The sequence below is a fragment of the Beta vulgaris genome, chromosome 9 (genome assembly GCF_026745355.1).
Source record: "Beta vulgaris subsp. vulgaris cultivar EL10 chromosome 9, EL10.2, whole genome shotgun sequence".
Lineage (NCBI taxonomy): Eukaryota > Viridiplantae > Streptophyta > Magnoliopsida > Caryophyllales > Amaranthaceae > Beta > Beta vulgaris.
In genome coordinates, this window is record NC_079210.1 from 11169876 (window position 1) to 11190086 (window position 20211).

At 26.6% G+C, this 20211-nt stretch overlaps 2 long non-coding RNA genes across 3 annotated transcripts; both read left to right on the forward strand.

Moving 5' to 3' along the window:
- Positions 1-10056: 10056 nt before the first annotated feature.
- LOC125493422 (uncharacterized) lies at positions 10057-15645 on the forward strand. 2 transcript variants are annotated; one of them, XR_008967702.1, is made up of 4 exons: positions 10057-10737; positions 10853-11055; positions 11499-11589; positions 15297-15645. It is a non-coding gene; the product is annotated as an uncharacterized LOC125493422 (long non-coding RNA). The 2 variants fall into 2 exon arrangements; XR_008967701.1 differs by lacking the exons at positions 10057-10737; positions 10853-11055 and having other exon boundaries at positions 11064-11589.
- A 727-nt stretch (positions 15646-16372) lies between these two features.
- Positions 16373-18920, forward strand: LOC130590091 (uncharacterized). Its single transcript, XR_008967704.1, has 2 exons — positions 16373-16528; positions 18673-18920. It is a non-coding gene; the product is annotated as an uncharacterized LOC130590091 (long non-coding RNA).
- Positions 18921-20211: the final 1291 nt, after the last annotated feature.

Here is a 20211-nt window from a genome sequence, read left to right on the forward strand (position 1 = left end):
ATGTATGTTTTTTATTTTCAATGTTCTAATCTATTTAGGTGCAATGAGTATTTATGATAATATATATATTAATTTATTATATATTATTTCGTGTATAATATGCATATCATAAATTGTTATAATATAAGTAGTTACTTACTAATCACTCTTTTTCATAAAAATATATATATATATAGTTGTTTTCTTTTTGTTTTCGGATTTTGCATTGATTATTAACTTATGGTGAAAACCATGAGATTATGTATTGAATAACATAGCTACTATCCTTTCTAATCTCATATTTTTATTTGAAGTTACTAATTTATATATTGTAGCACTTATGTATTATTTGTCATTTTCAACTTTGACTCCAATTGGTCAATGATAATAAATGACATACCAACTTATATCAAACATTTATTATATGTTCCTCAATATTTCTTTTTTATAATTACAAATGAGGTTTATTTTTAAAGAAATATATATTTTTATATATATGAAGATCCGAAAATAATTGAGAGACATAACATATTTCCTTAATAAATAATTGCTTCCAACATATTCAATGCAAAAAAAAAAAAAAAGTTGTAGTCAAATCTAGCTAATGTGTACTTCATGCAACAATATCATTTTCAATTTTGACCACACTTTGTCAATCCTTATCAATTCATATCTACTTCCACCAATATGTAATAAATTGCCTTAATCATAATAATTCGGCCAACCTATTATAAATAAGGTAAATTTGCTAATTTTGTTAGCTAAACATCTCCTAAAAATTACCACTTAACCTTTTCGTTTAATATGTAAAATATCATTCTATATTATTTAAATTTTGAATTAATTAAATTATATAATCATGTTCAATTTCATAACATCTATGAAACTTATTCCTAATATGAATAAACGAATATTTTTTGGATTGACTAAATCATACTTTCGATTTCAATGGAAAAAATCAATTATTCTAATTCAAACTTTAATTAATTTAAGTATTTAATCATGTTCAATTTCATAACATATATAAAAATCATTCCTAAATAGATAACGTGATTTTGGGGATTGACTAATTTAAAATTTAATATGGAAAGTATTTTGAAGTATAATGTTTGTTTCATACGGAAAATATCAATTAATATTCTTTAAACTTTGAATTACTTAAATTATATAATCAAGTTCAATTTCATAACATATATCAAAATCATTCCTAATTAGATAACGTGATTTTGGGGATTGACTCCATTTATGTTATGAACGAAATTATTGTGTATTCTCATATACAGTTCGGTTATGTTAGAATGTTTTGTATTATTCGTAGTTATTTATAATGTTTGTTTTTATTTTTAATGTTCTAATCTATTTAGGTGCAATGAGTATTTATGATAATATATATATTATTCGATTATATATTATTTCGTGTATAATATGCATATTATAAATTGTTATAATATAAGTAGTTACTTACTAATCACGTTTTTTCATAAAAATATATATATATAGTTGCTTTCTTTTTGTTTTCGGATTTTGCATTGATTATTAACTTATGGTGAAAATCATAAAATTCGTTTAATATTAAAAATATAAATTAATGTTAATTGATATAAGATTTATTAATTAATCGAGTTCAATCTCACAACATATAACAAAAACTTTTTTAGGATATTTCTCATGGTTGGATTATATTATTAGTCCATGCAATACATTAAATTATGAATTACCAACCAATGCATGCAAAACATTAAATATGAACTACCACCTAATGCATGCAATTCATTAAATGATGTTTTCATGCCTATAAAATGCATAATACTAAACCGGTTTTTTGCACAACCACACTAAACAAAAACAACAAGTTCAAAAAATTGTCTAATATTGGTAGCCATCTACTTTCTGAAAAAACGGAATTACTCTATTAGATGGATCCTAAAATTGCTGAACATGTCAATGATATTAATGATGCTATGATGGAATTATTTGAAGCATGGTCTGCCATTGATGAGCAGATTGCAAATTCTCTAAAAGCACTAGAGAAATTAGAAGAAGATCTGGAAATCATGGGTTATGTTGGTATGATTATCTCCTTTCGTAATAAGATTGAACTTGCAACAACAGAAGCAAGGAGAACAGTTCAGTATTTGGATGATCTAATAAATCAGTAATGTAATCAAAGGTGTTGGGATAAAAAAATTAGATTATGTATTGAATAACATAGCTACTATCCTTTCTAATCTCATATTTTTATTTGAAGTTACTAATTTTATTATTCTAGCATGATGTATTAGTTGTCATTTTCAACTTTGACTCCAATTGGTCAATGATTATAAATGTCATACCAACTTATATCAAACATTCATTATATGTTCCTCAATATTTCGTTTTTTAGAATTACTAATGAGGTTTTTTTAAAGAATATATATAGTATATAATATATATGAAGATCCGAAAATTATTGAGGGACATAACATATTTCCTTAATAACTAATGTTGCTCCAACATATTCAATTCAAAAAAAAAAAAGGTTTTAGTCAAATCTAACTAATGTGTACTTCATGCAACAATGTCATTTTCAATTTTGACCACACTTTGTCAATCCTTATCAATTCATATCTACTTCCACCAATATGTAATAAATTGCCTTAATCATAATAATTCGGCCAACCTATTATAAATAAGGTAAATTTGCTAATTTTTTTACCTAAAAATTACCACTTAACCTATTCGTTTAATATGGAAAATATCATTCTATATTATTTAAATTTTGAATTACTTAAATTATATAATCATGTTCAATTTCATAACATCTATCAAAATCATTCCTAATATGAATAAACGAATATTTTTTAGATTGACTAAATCATACTTTCGTTTTCAATGGAAAAAATCAATTATTCTAATTCAAACTTTAATTAATTTAAGTATTTAATCATGTTCAATTTCATAACATATATAAAAATCATTCCTAAATAGATAGCGTGATTTTGGGGATTGACTAACTTTAAATTTAATATGGAAAGTATTTTGAAGTATAATCTTTGTTTCATACGAAAAATATCAATTAATATTATTTAAACTTTGAATTACTTAAATTATATAATCAAGTTCAATTTCATAACATATATCAAAATCATTCCTAATTAGATAACGTAATTTTGGGGATTTACTCCATTTATGTTATGAACGAAATTATTTTGTACTCTCATATACGTTTAATATGGAAAAACATTAATTAATCGTATTAATTATGTAAGGTTTTCTATAACTAAGCTTATTATTTTTATTCCACTTACACACTATAAAAATTATATTATTTAAAAACGTGTACATTCATTTTGTAATAGTATGATGAATGACTATTTTTCTTTAGACTCACCTTTTCACCAAAAGTTATAAGACTTGGCATCCAAAAGTTGAACATTCTAATTTTTTTGATCATCAAGGTATGTTACTAACAATGTTTCGTTCCGGTGATATTAAATCTTATAAAGTTGGCAAGAATGTTACGAATCCTGAAGGGTTGTATTCAGATGATTGGAATATGACGGAGTATGTGTTCTCTACAATCAGAGATTCTAGGATTTATATTGATCTAGAATATATGATACTACATTTCCTTCATTGCAATCCTCCACGAGCTCATTACGTATGTCGATATCCAATTGAAGAAATCAACATGAACGATGGTGGTGTAATACCAACTCAAGAAGCATATTGTTGGATTATTTATCAAATTAAAGTGTAGTTGAATTTTGTTTTTTACGTTGTATTATCTTTAATTACGTAATATTTCTCATCTAAATTTCAATGGAATAAGAAGTTAGTTTATGTTTCTATTTATGTTTTACTACATTATATTAGTTGTCATTATAAAATTTGACTCCAATTGGTCAATGCTTATACATGTCATACCAACTTATAACAAACATTTATTATATGTCACTCAACAAATTCGTTTTTTATGAGGCTTTTTTTTAAAAAAAATATATAATTATATATATATATATATATATATGAATATCCGAAAAAAATTATGTAATTGTTCCTTAGTAATAACTTTTCCTTCCAACTTATTCAATGCAAATATACATAATGTGTAGTTCATGCAATAATGTCATTTTCAATTTTGACCACACTTGGTCAATCCTTATCAATTCATATCTACTTCCACCAACATGTATTAAATTGCATAAGCCATGAATTTCGGCCAACCCCACTATAAATAAGGTAAGTTTGAAATTTTTGTTACTTATACATTTCCTAAAAATTACCATTTCACCTATTATTATCAAACTTTTCCAATTTAACCACATCATACTAATGGATCCTAAAATAGCTAAGCATATAGTAGAAGTTATGGAGGCTACTTTCCAATTCTTAGAGTATTGGTCGACAATTGATCAAAAACTTTCTAATGCAGTTTATAAATTACGTAAATTAGAAGAGTATGAAGGGATGGAAACAATGAGTTATATGAGGCAAATTACATATTTTCGCAACCAAATTGAACTTGCTTCTCAAGAAGCAAGGAGTATTGTTGAATATTATCGTGATGAATTGGAGAGAGGTGATGATTGAAGTTGGTGTTTTACAATCTATGATTAATTAAGAGTTTGATATCTCTAATGTAGTCATTTTCATCATTTGTATTGGTTTTTATGTTAGTTGTGTGTTATGTTTTATTTGATTAGTATTTTGTTATGAGTTAAAGGATGCACTAGATTTGTTCTTAGACTACCTTATTGTATCTTTCTTACCATCAATGTAAAATATGTTTCCAAGTTTAAATTTATTGTTCTTATACTACTTGACAATTACGAATTTTTACTATATATGATTAAATATTTATTAACAAATATTGTTATTTATTTAATGACAATTTAAGTCATTTATGATATGAAAATATAATTTTTACACATTAAACGGATTTATTTATGAAATATGTATATCACGATTTTATGAATAATTAAATAAACACTTCATATTATAAGTTTGTGTTCGTTTATTATTTGTTGTTTGTATTTATCCATGAAAAAATTGCACTATTTTGTATGACAATTTGTTATTATCAATCTAAACACTTCATATACGATTTATTGTCGTTATCCTAATATATCAATCAAATAAGATTGGTTTTAGAGATTCATTCCACGAAATACTTCATTGTTATATATATATATATATATATATATATATATATATATATATATATATATATATATATAATATATATAATATAACAACATCAATCATTAATCTTTATACTTTGTTCAACTTTAATAATACGTTTTGTTCGAACCTCATATAAACAATTATGAGTCTTTTCATTACAAGTAAGAATGATTATTCTTCAAAGATCAATATATTACGACTTGGATACAATATACGATAACACAGTAGAAAAGGTTAATCATATAGTAGGTAATATATAAACTTTTTTATTCTTTTTATAAAGTATTATAAAATTTTTGTTATTAAATTGTCTTTTCATTTCGTTTTAGATATATTTGGAATTATCGTTTCATTTCGCGTACGAGAGTTAATAGTTATGGATGAAAGGTATTGTATTTATATTTGCATTAAGTCTTATATATGTTATATATTAGTTTGAAATGTATTCTATATATAATTCCTCTTTGTACATATTGTTCAGTTATATAGCTATGAAGATCAAACTTACTACTCAATTAATTGAAGAACATGAAAGTATAGATGAACCTATTTGTATTATAGGATGTGCCTTAGCCGTACGAAATGATGGAGGTATTATATTTATATTAATTTTTTATTATTTATCATGTAGATCCTAATGTTGCTCTTCTGTTGTTAAGGTGTTTACTTGCACAGTACAGATATTTCGAATATTTATGTTCGACCCCGTACAAAAAAAGCATCTAAGTTGATAAAATGGTAACATCTTACTTATTAATTCATAATAATTGCAAAAAACTTATTTCAAATAAAGCTAATTGTGTTTCGGAAATTTGAAATTTAATTAATTCCAACGTACAGGTTTAAAAACAACCGTTATGCGCAAGAAAAATATAAGTTCATACGTCATTGCCCTTTACCTATTACACGTACTCTACTTATAGCAAATGCAACCCGTTCATCGATATTTAATTTCATAAATATTATCCATGTAAGTTTTTCCTTTAGTGCTTACTTATTTATTTCTATCATTTTATAGTTTATTATGTCTCTTAATTGTATTTTAATGTAATATGTAGGACAAACCAATTAGGGTTATTGGGAATATAGTTGATATCAATATGGGAAGTTTCAAGTTGTTGAATAAATGTAACTTATCATTTATCGTCACAATTTATGATGCAACTGGAACTATGTGCATTGAACTAACGATAATCAAATCGAGTTCGTATTTAAGACAAGTTTATCTATCATAATCCGGTATTTAATAGAGGTATGTCTACCTTTATTGTTAATTGTTCATTTTACATGTTCGTTTTATTTTAATTATGTAATTAACGTAATATTATATTATATACAGGGTTATGATATGATATTACTTCGTTCAAATTTACTATCCCGTATAACAATGAAGTACGTATTTATTATTCAATCAAATATTGCTTACATGAACATGGGGTTGAAGGTGCATGTTGTTAGAGATATTACCTACGTGCGATGGTCAGAGGAATGTGCTTATTTGTTCAAGTAAAATTTTTACTTATGTTATAATTATATATTCTTTTTAATTATTATTATTATTATTATTAAATTTATTGACTATTATTATTGACTACATTTATATTTCTTTTTTGTAGGTCTCTATACAAATATTAATTGTCAGAGCACTACTATTCAAATAGTCATAATTTATGTGGTTCGAAAAATAAAAGTCGAAATAGATGTATTATGAATATTTGAAATTTTATTATTCCAATATAAATTGTAATAATATTTTAATAAATATAGAGCATTTGGAAACGTTTCCTTCAAATTATTTGATATAGTATTGATCGAGATTCTTTAACTATATTGACATGTATATGCTTACCTTAATATATAATCCGTATCTCTTTATATATGGAAGTTTTTTTGAATTTTATTGTATTCATGACAATGGAAAGTTGTTTGAATTAAGTATTAATATATATATATATATATATATATATATATATATATATATATATATATATATATATATATATATATATATATATATATATATATATATATATATAGATAAAATCCTCTGTTAAAGGATCCAATTCGTTCAAAAGAAAAATGTCGAGTTTAAAACTTAATTTTTTCAACCGTTTGCCTAATGAAATAACAATCAACATTCTTGGAGCGTTGCTTCTCAACAGCCATTTGATTTGTTCTGTTGCAAATTAAGGTATTGTAAATTTGATTGTTTATAAACTATATTATTAATTATATATTCTAATTATATTTTTTGTTTTACCTTTTCAATAGTTGCAAGATTCTAAAGACCCTTTCAGATGATGACTCTGTCATGAAAAAGGTTGCTATTGAAACAATAATTGATCGTATTTGGATGGTTAATAGTAATGCTAAGATTTTCTTTGGAAGATGCCTAGAGTGCAAAAATCCTGATGCCCTAACTCGATATGGCTTGGTAAGTTAATTTATATTAAAGTTATGGATTATAAATAGAAAATAATATATGAAATCTAAAAATATTAATTTAATACAGATTATAAAATGTTTCAATTTGTTTTTTTTAGGCGATAAAATGTTTATATTAATTATGTTAAATGAGTGTGCACAAATTTAACACCATGTAATATTATATTAAAACCATATAATGTTTCACATGTGTTTATTGCTATTTATTAAATTAAAACGTATATATTAAATTAAAACTTAATGTTGTTTATATGTTCCTTATATTTATTTTGCAGGTACAAATTTATACCCATAATAATTACAATAATGGATTGTGTAGTTTGATTGAAGCTACAAAAGTTGGACATGCTATGTCATCATATTTGCTCGGATTAATTTGGCTATCTTCTAAATCCGGAGATGATATAGAGAATGGCCACTATATTTTGACAACACTACTTAAACAACTAACGATGGAGTCAATTATAAAGTGTAGAGAGATATTTAAGAGAATGTTAAAGACTATTTGGATAAGAAATAGATCGAATATGTCAGAGCCCACCCTTGGTTTGTAAGACCAATGAAAATCAGCATATGAAGGCAAGATGTGGGATATAGAAGATGTCTATTATGTTCCTAATGGTTATGATACATTGGACTGTTATAATTGTAAGTGTGATCGAGAAGTTCGATTTTTCTACAGTGTTATGAAATAGAATATCGTAATTTATGGATTATTCTTATGTATTATCAGTGACTACTTTTCGATGGAATAAATTATATGAATAATACTACTTTTGTAGCTATTAATTTATTGTTACATTTTCTACATTATTTCGAGTTATTTTATTAATATTAATGTTCATACGTTATTATTTAAGCAATTGGATGTTGGGTGAAAAAACAATAAACTTTTTATTTGCATTGTTATTATTATGTTCAACCACCAATACTTACATAAAATAAATGTATAAAATAAAACAATAAATTGTGTCATTTTCTCTCAACCATATACTTTATAAGCAACAATGTATTCAATGTGAACAACTAACATATTAGTGTTTGAATGAGTTGGCCGAAATTTTTGTCTAATAAATAACCCCATTAACATATTTCTTTTACTTACCTTCAATACTTTTGTTTTAATATCTCTATATAAATTCTATCTTATTGTTATTATTTTCTTCTTTTTTTATTTATTCTCTATGGATTCAAGAGTTCAAACAGAATTGAAGAATTATGTTGAAGCAACAAATTATTTTTAGAAACATTTTCAAGTTATGAAGAGAAGATTATAGATATAGCAACAAAGTTAGATGATTTACATTGCAAAGGTCATGAAACTATGGGTTATATGGCTCAAATCATGCATGCACGTAACCAATTTGTTCTTGCACGTGAAGTTTCAGATGAAGTGATTAGTGGTATAGAAGCATCTTTGAATGATTAGGAAGATTTATCTATATATTATTATATATTATTAACATTTTGTCTTTTAATATTATCCTATTTTTAGAACATGTTAAAAAAATAGGAATTATGTTCGGCTATGTATTTGTCTGTTTTTTTTTAATTAATAAAGTATATTTTATCATGTGTTGGATTTTGATGAATAAACATTAGCTATATAATTGCATTTTCGTATTTGTTCAAATTAAATTGTGAATAAATGCAAAATTAACAAAAAAGACATTAAGACCAATACTTTAGGTTTTTTGTTTTTTTTAAAAAAATAATAAAATAAAAAATTACGTAGAGATAATATATTTGAAAAAAATACAACTATTACATTTTATAGCATATATAAATAGTATGTAATTCCATATATGTATAGATTTGGTTATTAAAAAAAAGTGTTGTTACATTTTATATAAATATAAAATTATTATATTAATTGGACCATGTTTATTCACAAAATTATATTTATTGGAGCAGACGCAATTTTATATCTTCTCCATATTGTTTCTATAATTAAACATATTGTTTTCGTATTTTGATATCTTTAATTGTGTGTATACATGTATACCAATTGATAATTTCCGAAAATTGATATGAGAGTAACGTTTATTTTTATTTATATGGAAATTGTAAAATGTTGTCATTCTAAATAATGTACTCCCTTAATTAAACTCATCAACCGAAATCATGTCAATCAATAAATATGGTAATTTCAATTAGTTATTTTGTTTAATATAATAGCCCTTTATATCTATATATATCTTAACATAGATAAACAAATCATTCCTAAATAATCGTGATCATATATGTCTAATTCGATTTTGAAATCTTTGAATATATCAATACCTATTTCAATTGAACATATATTTGACAATATAATTATATTATTTTGTAATAGCCTATATTTTAAGCAGGTTTAATAACGACTTTATAAATGAGATTTGATAAGTATAATAGCTTATATTTTCAGACACGCTTTAGTCAAAATTAGCTATATTCATATTAGTGAAGAAATTACTTTGAGAATTATTATTTATCGTCTAAAGTAAGTTCCAAGCACAAATAAGTTAGTATGGATTTTATAAAATAGAGATATTGAGTTAACGATTTTAAGCTTTGAAATAAAGAGAAACCCATTTTTAATTACAATTTATTTCTCCTCACTCATGTCATCTACTCTAGATGCTAGAGCATCACTCTCTCTTTTTTTTATGACTTCTCAATCAAGTGCCAAAGTGTATTTTTTTCCTATAGATCAATTATTCTCTTCAAGATTTCAGTTTAATAACTCAAGTGGTTGAGAATTGGGAGAAACCCCAAAACCAAAATAAAACCCCAAACAATAATTTTCTCTCTCCTCTGATTTTATACCCCGTACTGTGCATGTACCATTTCTGAATTTTCGAGTCGGAATTTTCCCAAACTTATTGAATCAAAGTTGTAGATCTCGAAAAGTTATTGAACTTAGACCCAAAGATCACTTGATTTGGAGTTCGGAGCTATGAGTTATGGTCTTTGCAAATTTGGTGTTGTTACCTCCATTTCTCTCTCCTCTGTTTTATTCCGACAATCTGTTGCCCCAATTATCTACAACATGCAATCCAATTTTGCTCTTTGTTGCTGAATCAAAGTTGTAGATCACTTCGAGCTAATGAATTTGGGCACAAAAATTACTTGATTTGGAGTTCAGAGCTATGAGTTATGGTCTTTGTAAGTTTGGTGTTCCTATCTTCACTTCTCTCTCCTCTGTTTTTATTCCGACAATCTGTTTCCTCAATTATCTATAACATGCAATTCAATTTTGCTCTTTGTTTCTGAATCAAAGTTGTAGATCACTTCGAGCTAATGAATTGAGCACAAAAATCGCTCAATTTGGAGTTCGGAGCTATGAATTACGCCTTACACAAGTTCAGCACTACTGTTGTACTTTGTGTTGCGCTGCTATCGTGGTTGGCTTGTTTGCCCATGTTGTCATTGCTAACTTGTTGCCTTGTTGCTGCCATTGTTGGTATTCCTTTCCATATGAAGGTATAAGCTAATTTTTCTTAATTCCTCATCTCCTTTGATTCCAATTCAGTGTGGTGCAATTGAATTTTATAATTTGATTTTAGAAACAAACTTGGTTCTCAATTTTGTTATTGATTAGCAAATATAATTATGATAAAAGTTGTTAAACTTAAATATTGAATATTTTATTTTTCTTATTGAATTGAAGCTTCTAATATGAAGTAAGCCTCTTAAGTAAGTTTATAAAAATTGATTTTTATAAATTATGTTGTTTGATAATACTCTTTGAAATCAGAATGATGTTAATTAGAGATAGAATTGATGTTGTGAGTTGGATTAGTAGAATGGGTCGTATATAAGGTTGTAGTGGTTAGTTCATGGAAGAGCTTAGAAAGTATGAGTAATTCAATTTGTTTATGTAAATTGTTGTGAGGATGGTTAATGATTGTTGTTATTGTTTTGAGGTCGTTGTTGGAGTATGTATATGGAGATAAATTATGAAGTTCGAGCTATAGTGGTTATCCAGAATGTCGAGTTATTGGGAATTGTTTCAAGGTACACACATGTCCTTCTACTTTTCAAATATATTATTGATATTTCGATTGATCATATAAACTATATAAGTTGATCTTGATATGTTTTCATAAGTTAAACTTATGTTGTATTAAAAATGTGATTTGTGTACTATATGGTTTCTGAAATACATGTTTATGCGTTTTAAGACAAAGGTAGAACTAAATTGCATGTTAAGTTCTATTGGCTATAAGTTATGTTGTTTTGAGAATCAATAGTATAAATTTGTTTGATGAACCATGTTTTGTGATATGAATAAGGCATGTACATTTGGTTCTAAATGAGAGTTTCACTATATTTTCAATAGTTATAAGTTTGATTCTATGAGTTCAGTGAGTTATATATTAGGGGAATGGATAAGGTTATGAAACTCAATTATGATTTCAGAAAAGAGTTCGTTTATATATGGTTATAAATGTATAAACTTTATAAGAACATAATACCTGTAAGTTGTTGAGAACCTCGGTATCACATCTTGGTAACATTAATTCTTGATCAAGCTAAGTTTCGTGTATGAATTTTTAAGAAATCAATTATGATGTTTGATTACCCATTTCGAAATACATGTACTAGAGGTTGGAAGATATGGGTTTGGAGTTGTGGTTGTAATTTCAAAGTACGCTATAACATGAGTTTTGGAGGACTATTATTTGAGTACGGAAATATACATGTAGTAAACTATGAACTAGAATAGTATGAACTATTATTATAAGGAGAATAAGTTCAGATTAAAAAGGTTACATTATGTCATAGAAGGATAGCAACAAGGACTATTTGAGGAATTTGGGTTTTGTAATATTGAAAAGTTATGTCAAAGTAGTTGTGGGACAAATTAGTAGATCGAAGAATTATGTTTGAGAATGTTAGTTATTATTTGAAAAGTGGACTTGGGTGATTGTGTAAGTTTTGGAGTGCCAACGTCAATTAATGGGTCAGTTGTCGATATAAAAATTATATGGTTCTTAAAGATCAGACGACTATAAAAGTATATATTGGAAGGTATATATATAGGGAATGAGAAACACTCAAAGTTGTAACATAGAGTTAAATAAATGAGTTTTTAATAGTGATATCGATATAAAAAGGGTTGGAGTGATGGTTTTGGGAAGTATCAGACACTAAGTTGAATTATGTTGACTAAGTCGAGGGAAGGTGATAACTGAGTTTGGAAAACTTCTATTATGGGTATCAATGAGGAGTGCAAAAGAGCTTAGGAGTCTTATTTTCTAATTGGAGAAGTAAAAATAGGAAATGGGAAGGTGGGAAGAGTATAAAATTTTATGTATAAAAGTCAAGTTAGATATCTAATTATTTGAAAGTGAATTTTGGAAGTTCAACATTAATCTAAGGGTTAATAGAGTGGTTACAATAGCTTTTTGAGTCCAAGATATGTTATAACCAAAATAAGTATTTGAGACGAAATATTAAATATTGAGGAGTAAGATCTGAAATGTGAAGGTCATATTAGAGAAATAAAGGATCAAGATATGGGTGGTGGTTTAAAAGAATATGAAATAGAGAAGTGTAACTTACAGTATTTAAGTATGAAAGGTCAATCTGGAATTGGATTAAGTAAGAAATTTAAAGGTATAATTTTTGTAAGATAAATCAGATTATGTAAATGGATATTGGGAAAGAAAAATATAAATCTAGATGATAGAGAGCATGGTATTTAAAGTTATATAATGACAATACTAAGCGTATGGTGTTAAGGCTAATATGAGCTTTCAGTACAAATACATGGGGACGTATGGTTGTGAATTATAAATTTAAGAAGGATGAGGACAACGAGTTGAGTATTGGATGGAGTGACATATTTTGACTTGCCATAGTAATTGTGGGTGATTTATGATAATGTAATAAGGTTATATTCTGGCAATGAAAGTTCATGTATTGGGAATAAGAAAACCTTTAAGGGAAAATTCATATCATGAGAATTTTGAAATGATATAGTTTAGATGCTATAAGTTAAAGACGGAAGTCTAGGTACAAAGAAAAACTATTATGATGAAGGGAATTGCCACCTTATAGTCTACAAGTAAACATTACAGGTTAATCGCACGCACGAGCTTAGAATTGGGTCTCCATAATAGTTATCTTATAAGTCTTTTAGAAACATGTTTTACACTTTGATTATGTTATGGGTTCGACTGCGGAGAGACATTTGATTTCGAATACGTTTTATGTATATTACTTCCTTTAAAAGAATATTTGAGGTAAGTGAGGTTATTTGAGATTCGAGTTGTGTTATAATAAGATTATTGAGGTTCAGGTATTTTGGATATGTTAGTTACATTTCAACTTTGTTTTGTTTTATATTAATTTACGGACGAAAGTTTAAGTCGTTGATACACTTTGGAATTGATTATGCGATACGAATTAAGAACAAAAGTATAAGTTTTGAAAGATATAAGTTTGTGTTATTGAGAAAATAAGCATTATGATTTACGATTGTTTTATGGGGAAAGTAAACAACATTTATGGAGCGAGATGCTCAATATGTGTTATGGAGCGGGTATTGTTCCTTTGAGTAGTCATGATCCAAAAGTTATTGAGGTTAAGTTTTGGAAATTCCTAATTCGAAGTACCGAGCAGGAAGTTATGTTCATTTTAAGTTCAGTATTTTTGCTGTGATTATTTTGACAAAAGTTCCAAATGTTCTTGTTAACTCAACCCTTTTGGTAAAGTTTAAATGAGCACACTAAGTGCCTATACGACTTTTACAAGCAGTAAAAAATTGATTATTTCCTTATATCTTTACACGTAACTAAAATGTGAAATTGTTGACGTAAAACAAAGATTTCAAAAGAAGATCCAAGTCTTGCAATGATTAGCAACACCATAGTAGTGGTGATTATTTTTCCTCTTCATGGATAAATATGTGTTCTTTGAAACACGTGTGGTATTGATAAATTGTGCATTTAAACTATTTACGTAAATAAACTATGGATACAAGTGGGTAAAGGCCGATACCAAATAAGGTACGGTATGAACAACAACCCTTGGAGGATGGGTGATCTCCTTTCGAACCCTCGCTGGGTGGGTGAAGTCCAGCAGATTATAAAAATGGGACATGTCCTGGTTAAGGCTTGCAAGCATAAATATTTAAACGGTGGGGTGACGACCTCCATTAGCTTAGAGACAGTCGGCTCCTTGTGTAAGGAGCCCCTCTCTATTCGTGTTCGCTTTACCCAATGAAATTAAATGCTATCGACCCAAAGTGTTTTTGAATGATCTAAGTGGTGATCTTCATGATAAAAATTCTTACTTTAATACGATTGTGCAAGGATAGTAATCCTGAAATTTTTAAACAAGTAACTTACTTGTGAAGCATACTGAATTCTAGCAGGAATTGTATACGAATGGTCTTAAGCCACCAAAATGAGGTTTTGGGATGAGCTTATGTATTTTAACTGTTGTTGAACATTGTCCTTATGGCAAGGAACTTATTATCTGTAGTATATGTATGAGTACTCTTTATTGAACTTTCTATTTAAGGGTTGCTGGAGTCGTGATAGAAACATTTCTAACTATTTGATTTTAAGTATTTTTGAAGTCTGGGATTGTTCCACTTGATGAGTAATAAACCGCACAACTATATTTTAAGCCACTAAAATGAATTTCTGGTTGGACAGTGTGTGTACTCAGTTTTTTGATTTTGTTCTTCGAACCTGTCCTGGTGGGGGCAGGGTTCATTGTTAGTGATTTTGCAGGGTTGATGTCGAGGTCGTGGAATATGATTATTGATCAAGAAGAAGAGTTTTATGTTATGAAATGGTGGGCTGAGGTTAAAGTTGGATGTTTTGTTTCAAAGTATTCGTAATCTGTTATTTGATTTTCAAGTTGTTATATTGTGGGCCCCTGACCCACAGATCCAGGATCGTTTTTATAGGTTTAGTTTCCGCTGTAAATAAATGCAAATTCGAGGTTTGTTAAGTGTTGATTTTGTTTTGTGTATCTTAATTGTGATTAGTTAGCAGCTCGGAAGTGCGGGCTGTTACATATTTAATAACGAATATAATTTTATTTTTTATTCCATATATATGTTATATCTCAATGTGATAGCTTGCTTATAAAAACACATCCTACACACCTATTAACGTGTACAATTAATACACGTTCAATATATTTGAGTGTTTTATCCCCCCTTAGAACTAACTTATAATGGCTTCTGGAATACAAAATGAAAAGAAAATTGTGGCTATTAGTGAAATAGGGAAGGGGATGAAATTATGTACTATTGAGGTTCGAATTATTAGGGTTTGGGAGAGGCCTAATTTCAAAAATCAACTTGAAATGTATATGTATTTTATTCTATGGCAATATGTTCCTTTATTAATTATACAAGTATTGCTTCTACTAAATTCTATTTTTGATTAGCAGACTTACTCGAAATCCAATCCCATACTTTGTCGCCAAGAGTAACAGAGGATTTTACAAGTCAACGCTCTCATTTAAGCGATATTTCAAATAGTAAGATATTTATCATTATTTATAACTTAAATTTCATCATTTTTCTAATGTTTATAGTTGTGACATATTTGATAATTTTAAAATACATAGTTGTGACAAGTTTTGAAACACAAGTGCAATCAAATGACAATCCATATTCACCAATTATATATGGAATTGGCAATACGCAAAGGGAGAAGTACAAATTAGCAAGGGAAACAGGAAATCTATATTACATAAAAAGCGTAACAAGAATCATAACATGTTACATGGTATGTATTGTTCATCGTATTTGTCTATACATATTTCCTTATAATATATGATTTAATATTTTTGGTTATGTGAAATATAACATTTTTTTGATGTTTTGCAGATAATGTTAGTCAAGAACAACAAGTAGATTTGCATTCTCAAAGAAGTCACATAAGTTGTATTACTCAAAGAACTCCTTTATGCGACATATCTAATGGTATTTCTATTCCATAATATTCCCATTATAATGTTAAAATAGTTAAAAGCTCATGAATGTAGTTATTTTTTTGTACTACTCTATATGTAATTATATATGACATAAAATATGTTATAGTAATAATAGATGTCATATTTGTTTGTGTATTATTTTTTTGAAAACTAAAAGAGACAACATTTGATATGATATCACTAAATACAACATTCTACGGTTATAATAAGTTTTAATAATATTAGGAACTTTATTTATTATTTTCATTATGTTGAAGATAACATTTTAATTTTAAAGAAATATTAACATGCAATCTAAATACTCAATCACATTTGTAATAATAACCAATAATATTAATTATATCGAAAAAATTATGTAATCATAATGAAAAATTATTTGGTACACATAAACGAAAAAAACATGTTTAAATTAACAAAAATAATTGTTTCTTACCTTAATTTTCAATAAACATTAACATGCAATCTAACTACTCAATCATATTTTTATTAATAAGCAGTAATATGAATTATTATAATTAAAAAAAAAAAATTAAATTATAGATTTATCATGTATACTATCATCGGAAGACAAAAATTATAAACGAAATAATGTTATCACTTAATATTACACTTTTTTACTTATATTCACCGATTATTCATGATAATTTTTACATGCAAATCAAATTTCGAATATTCATTATTGTATTCATTCATATTTTTATAAGCAAAAGCAAAAAAAATATAAACTACATATCCACATAACATATATCATATTAACAAAAACGGAAAAAAAAGAATATTAAAACTTACCAAAAAACTTTAATTTTCATCTTGAATATGTTGAGATGATGACATGCAACTATATTTTGCAAGTATTTCGCCCATAACTAATCAACATTTGAGAAATTCCCCAATTAAAACTTTGAAAAAATGGAAATATGAAGAATTTCTATATTATTTTCTACCGAGACATTTTGAACCAAAAAATCTGATTTTTTTTTTTGTGTTTTCATGTTTTTATTAATAAGCAGTAATATGAATTATTATAATTAAAGAAAAATTAAAATTTTAGATTTATCATATATACTATTATTGGAAGAAAAAAAATATAACGAAATTATTTTGTCACTTACTATTAAACTTTTTTAACTTAAATTCACCCATTATTCATCATAAACTTTACATGCAAATAAAATTTCAAATAATAAAGATTGTATTTATTCATATTTTTACAAGCAAAATCAAAAAAAATATAAAACAACATATCCACATAGCATATACCATATAAACAAAAAACGAAAAAAAAAAAAGAATATTAAAACTTACCAAAAATCTTTAATTTCCATATTGAATATGTTGAGATGATGACATGCAACTATATTTTGCAAGTAATTCGCCCATAACTAATCAACATTTGAGAAATTCCCGAATTAAAACTTTGAAAAAATGGAAATATGTAGAATTTCCATATTATATCCTACCGATATATTTCGAAGCAAGAATCGTGAGAAATGAAGAAATTTTTTTGGTGTTGATTTTGTGTATTTGAGTTTGAGAATAGAAAATTTGTAGAACAAAATCGTGAGAAATGAAGTAAATTTTTTGGAAATTTTTTGAGTAGATGAAGATATTTGTAAAGAAGTATAGAGAGAAGTTAGAGAGATAGAGAAATGAAGTAATGGAAATATTGTTGTAATGAAATGAAGTTAATATGCAATGCATGTGAATCATCATAAATATAATAAGAAAGGTTGCTTATAAATGTTGTCTTGACTTAAGTATAATCACTACATGTTAGCTTATAATTTGATATTTTGTACATAGTCAAACGGTATGTTACTAATGTTATTCTATGTTTTTAAAATAAAACAAATAATATATAGGTTAATTTAATGAAAGCAGTCTATTTTAATGTAAAAAAACATGGATTTTAAAAAGAATTTATATGTAAACATTTTATCTTTAACCCTCTCAATATTAATTTATTTGTGATACTATGATTACTTATGATATAGTCATAATAAAATATTATTATTCTAAATTTAATCAATTAGTATATTAACAAATTATTTTTTGTTTTGGCTTTCATTTGGCAATTATATTGTCATTATATTAATTCACTTTTTGTATTGTATTGTTTTTGTTTGTTTGCAGTATCCTCAAGATCTCTAAATCAATTTGTATCAAAACAAATTGAACAACGATGTGCAAGGCAAAAAAGAAAACTAATATTATCGCAAAGACGTGAAAAAGTTTCAGCCAATTTAGCGACGCAGCAATCCGTATTTAATTCCAATGTTTTTTGTCGTTCATTGAACGGTATAGATGTGTACTATGGAGGCTATTATTATACAAAATATTATCGTATGTTAAATATAAACTTATTTTATCTTTTCGTATTATATTCAGATGGATCCGTTGTTAATTCACCGTCAATAAGCACAATATTTAATGATTCAAGTATTATTTGTACTACTCCATTGGGGCGTATAGGTAAATATATAATAAATTCCCTTTATATGGTAATTAAATGTGAATGTTATATTAAGATAATTAATATACAAATTTTTATTTTTCTAGATTTGCAATCATCATCTTCTAAGTCGTCTTTTGAGGAACCGCTAAACACAATTATTTCTAACAATAATCCTACCAGCATTGTTATTAACGGTATACGCTTTACATACATTCGATATGTAATTATTATTATTTATATTAAACGATTAAATAAAATTAAAATGCAAAATCTAATGAAGATATTTATTTGACATTTACTTTAGCCACACATCTCCTTCTGATATTGCCAGAAGTAATAGAAAGCAGATTATGTTAGAAAAAAGAGCTCGAGGTATGCATTCTGTACTATTCAATGAATTGATTGTATTCTATAATTACATCGATTTTTTTTTATATTAACTAAAACGCAATAATTAATAGGCAGCTCTATGATTTCTGGAGACATGTTGGAATTGGCACAATCTCATAGTAATGTTAGATCTAAGAGACATGTGGTTCGAAGTTCAAATATCCTTAAATCAGTTACACGGAGAATTATAAATGGTATTAATTTATTACTTACTTATTAAATACAAGTATCTAATATTTGAAGTACTTTTAACATCGTATCTAAAATGTATTGTTTTTTATGACTGTTATATAAAGATGAAAATATTGCATCAAGTTCTCATGACCAATCAAATACTACCGTTCAAGATGACTGTGTTACAGAAGACGATAGTGACAACGACGTCAATTATATGGATATCGTTACAGGTTGGCATATAATTTGTAATAATATTGATACATGCGAAATGTCGTACTTATTATTATGATTTTTGTGTTGTCTTCTTAATTATGTTTATATCTCATATTTATTATGATTTTGTTTTTTTGACAGAGAGCTACTCAGATTTAGGAGACCCAACACATGTATGTGAGTTTTGTGGCGCGGAAATGTGGTTCAATGAGAGAGCTAACAAGAAATCCAAAAACATCAAGCCAAAGTTTTCGTTGTGTTGCATGCAAGGGAAGGTTCAGCTACCTCTGCTAAAACATCCACCTCAAATTATTTATGATCTATTGAAGAAGAAACATAATAGAAGCAACCATTTTCTTGAAAATATAAGAGGATATAATATGATGTATTCGTTTACATCAATGGGTGGAAGGATTATTGCACCTACATCTAAAGGT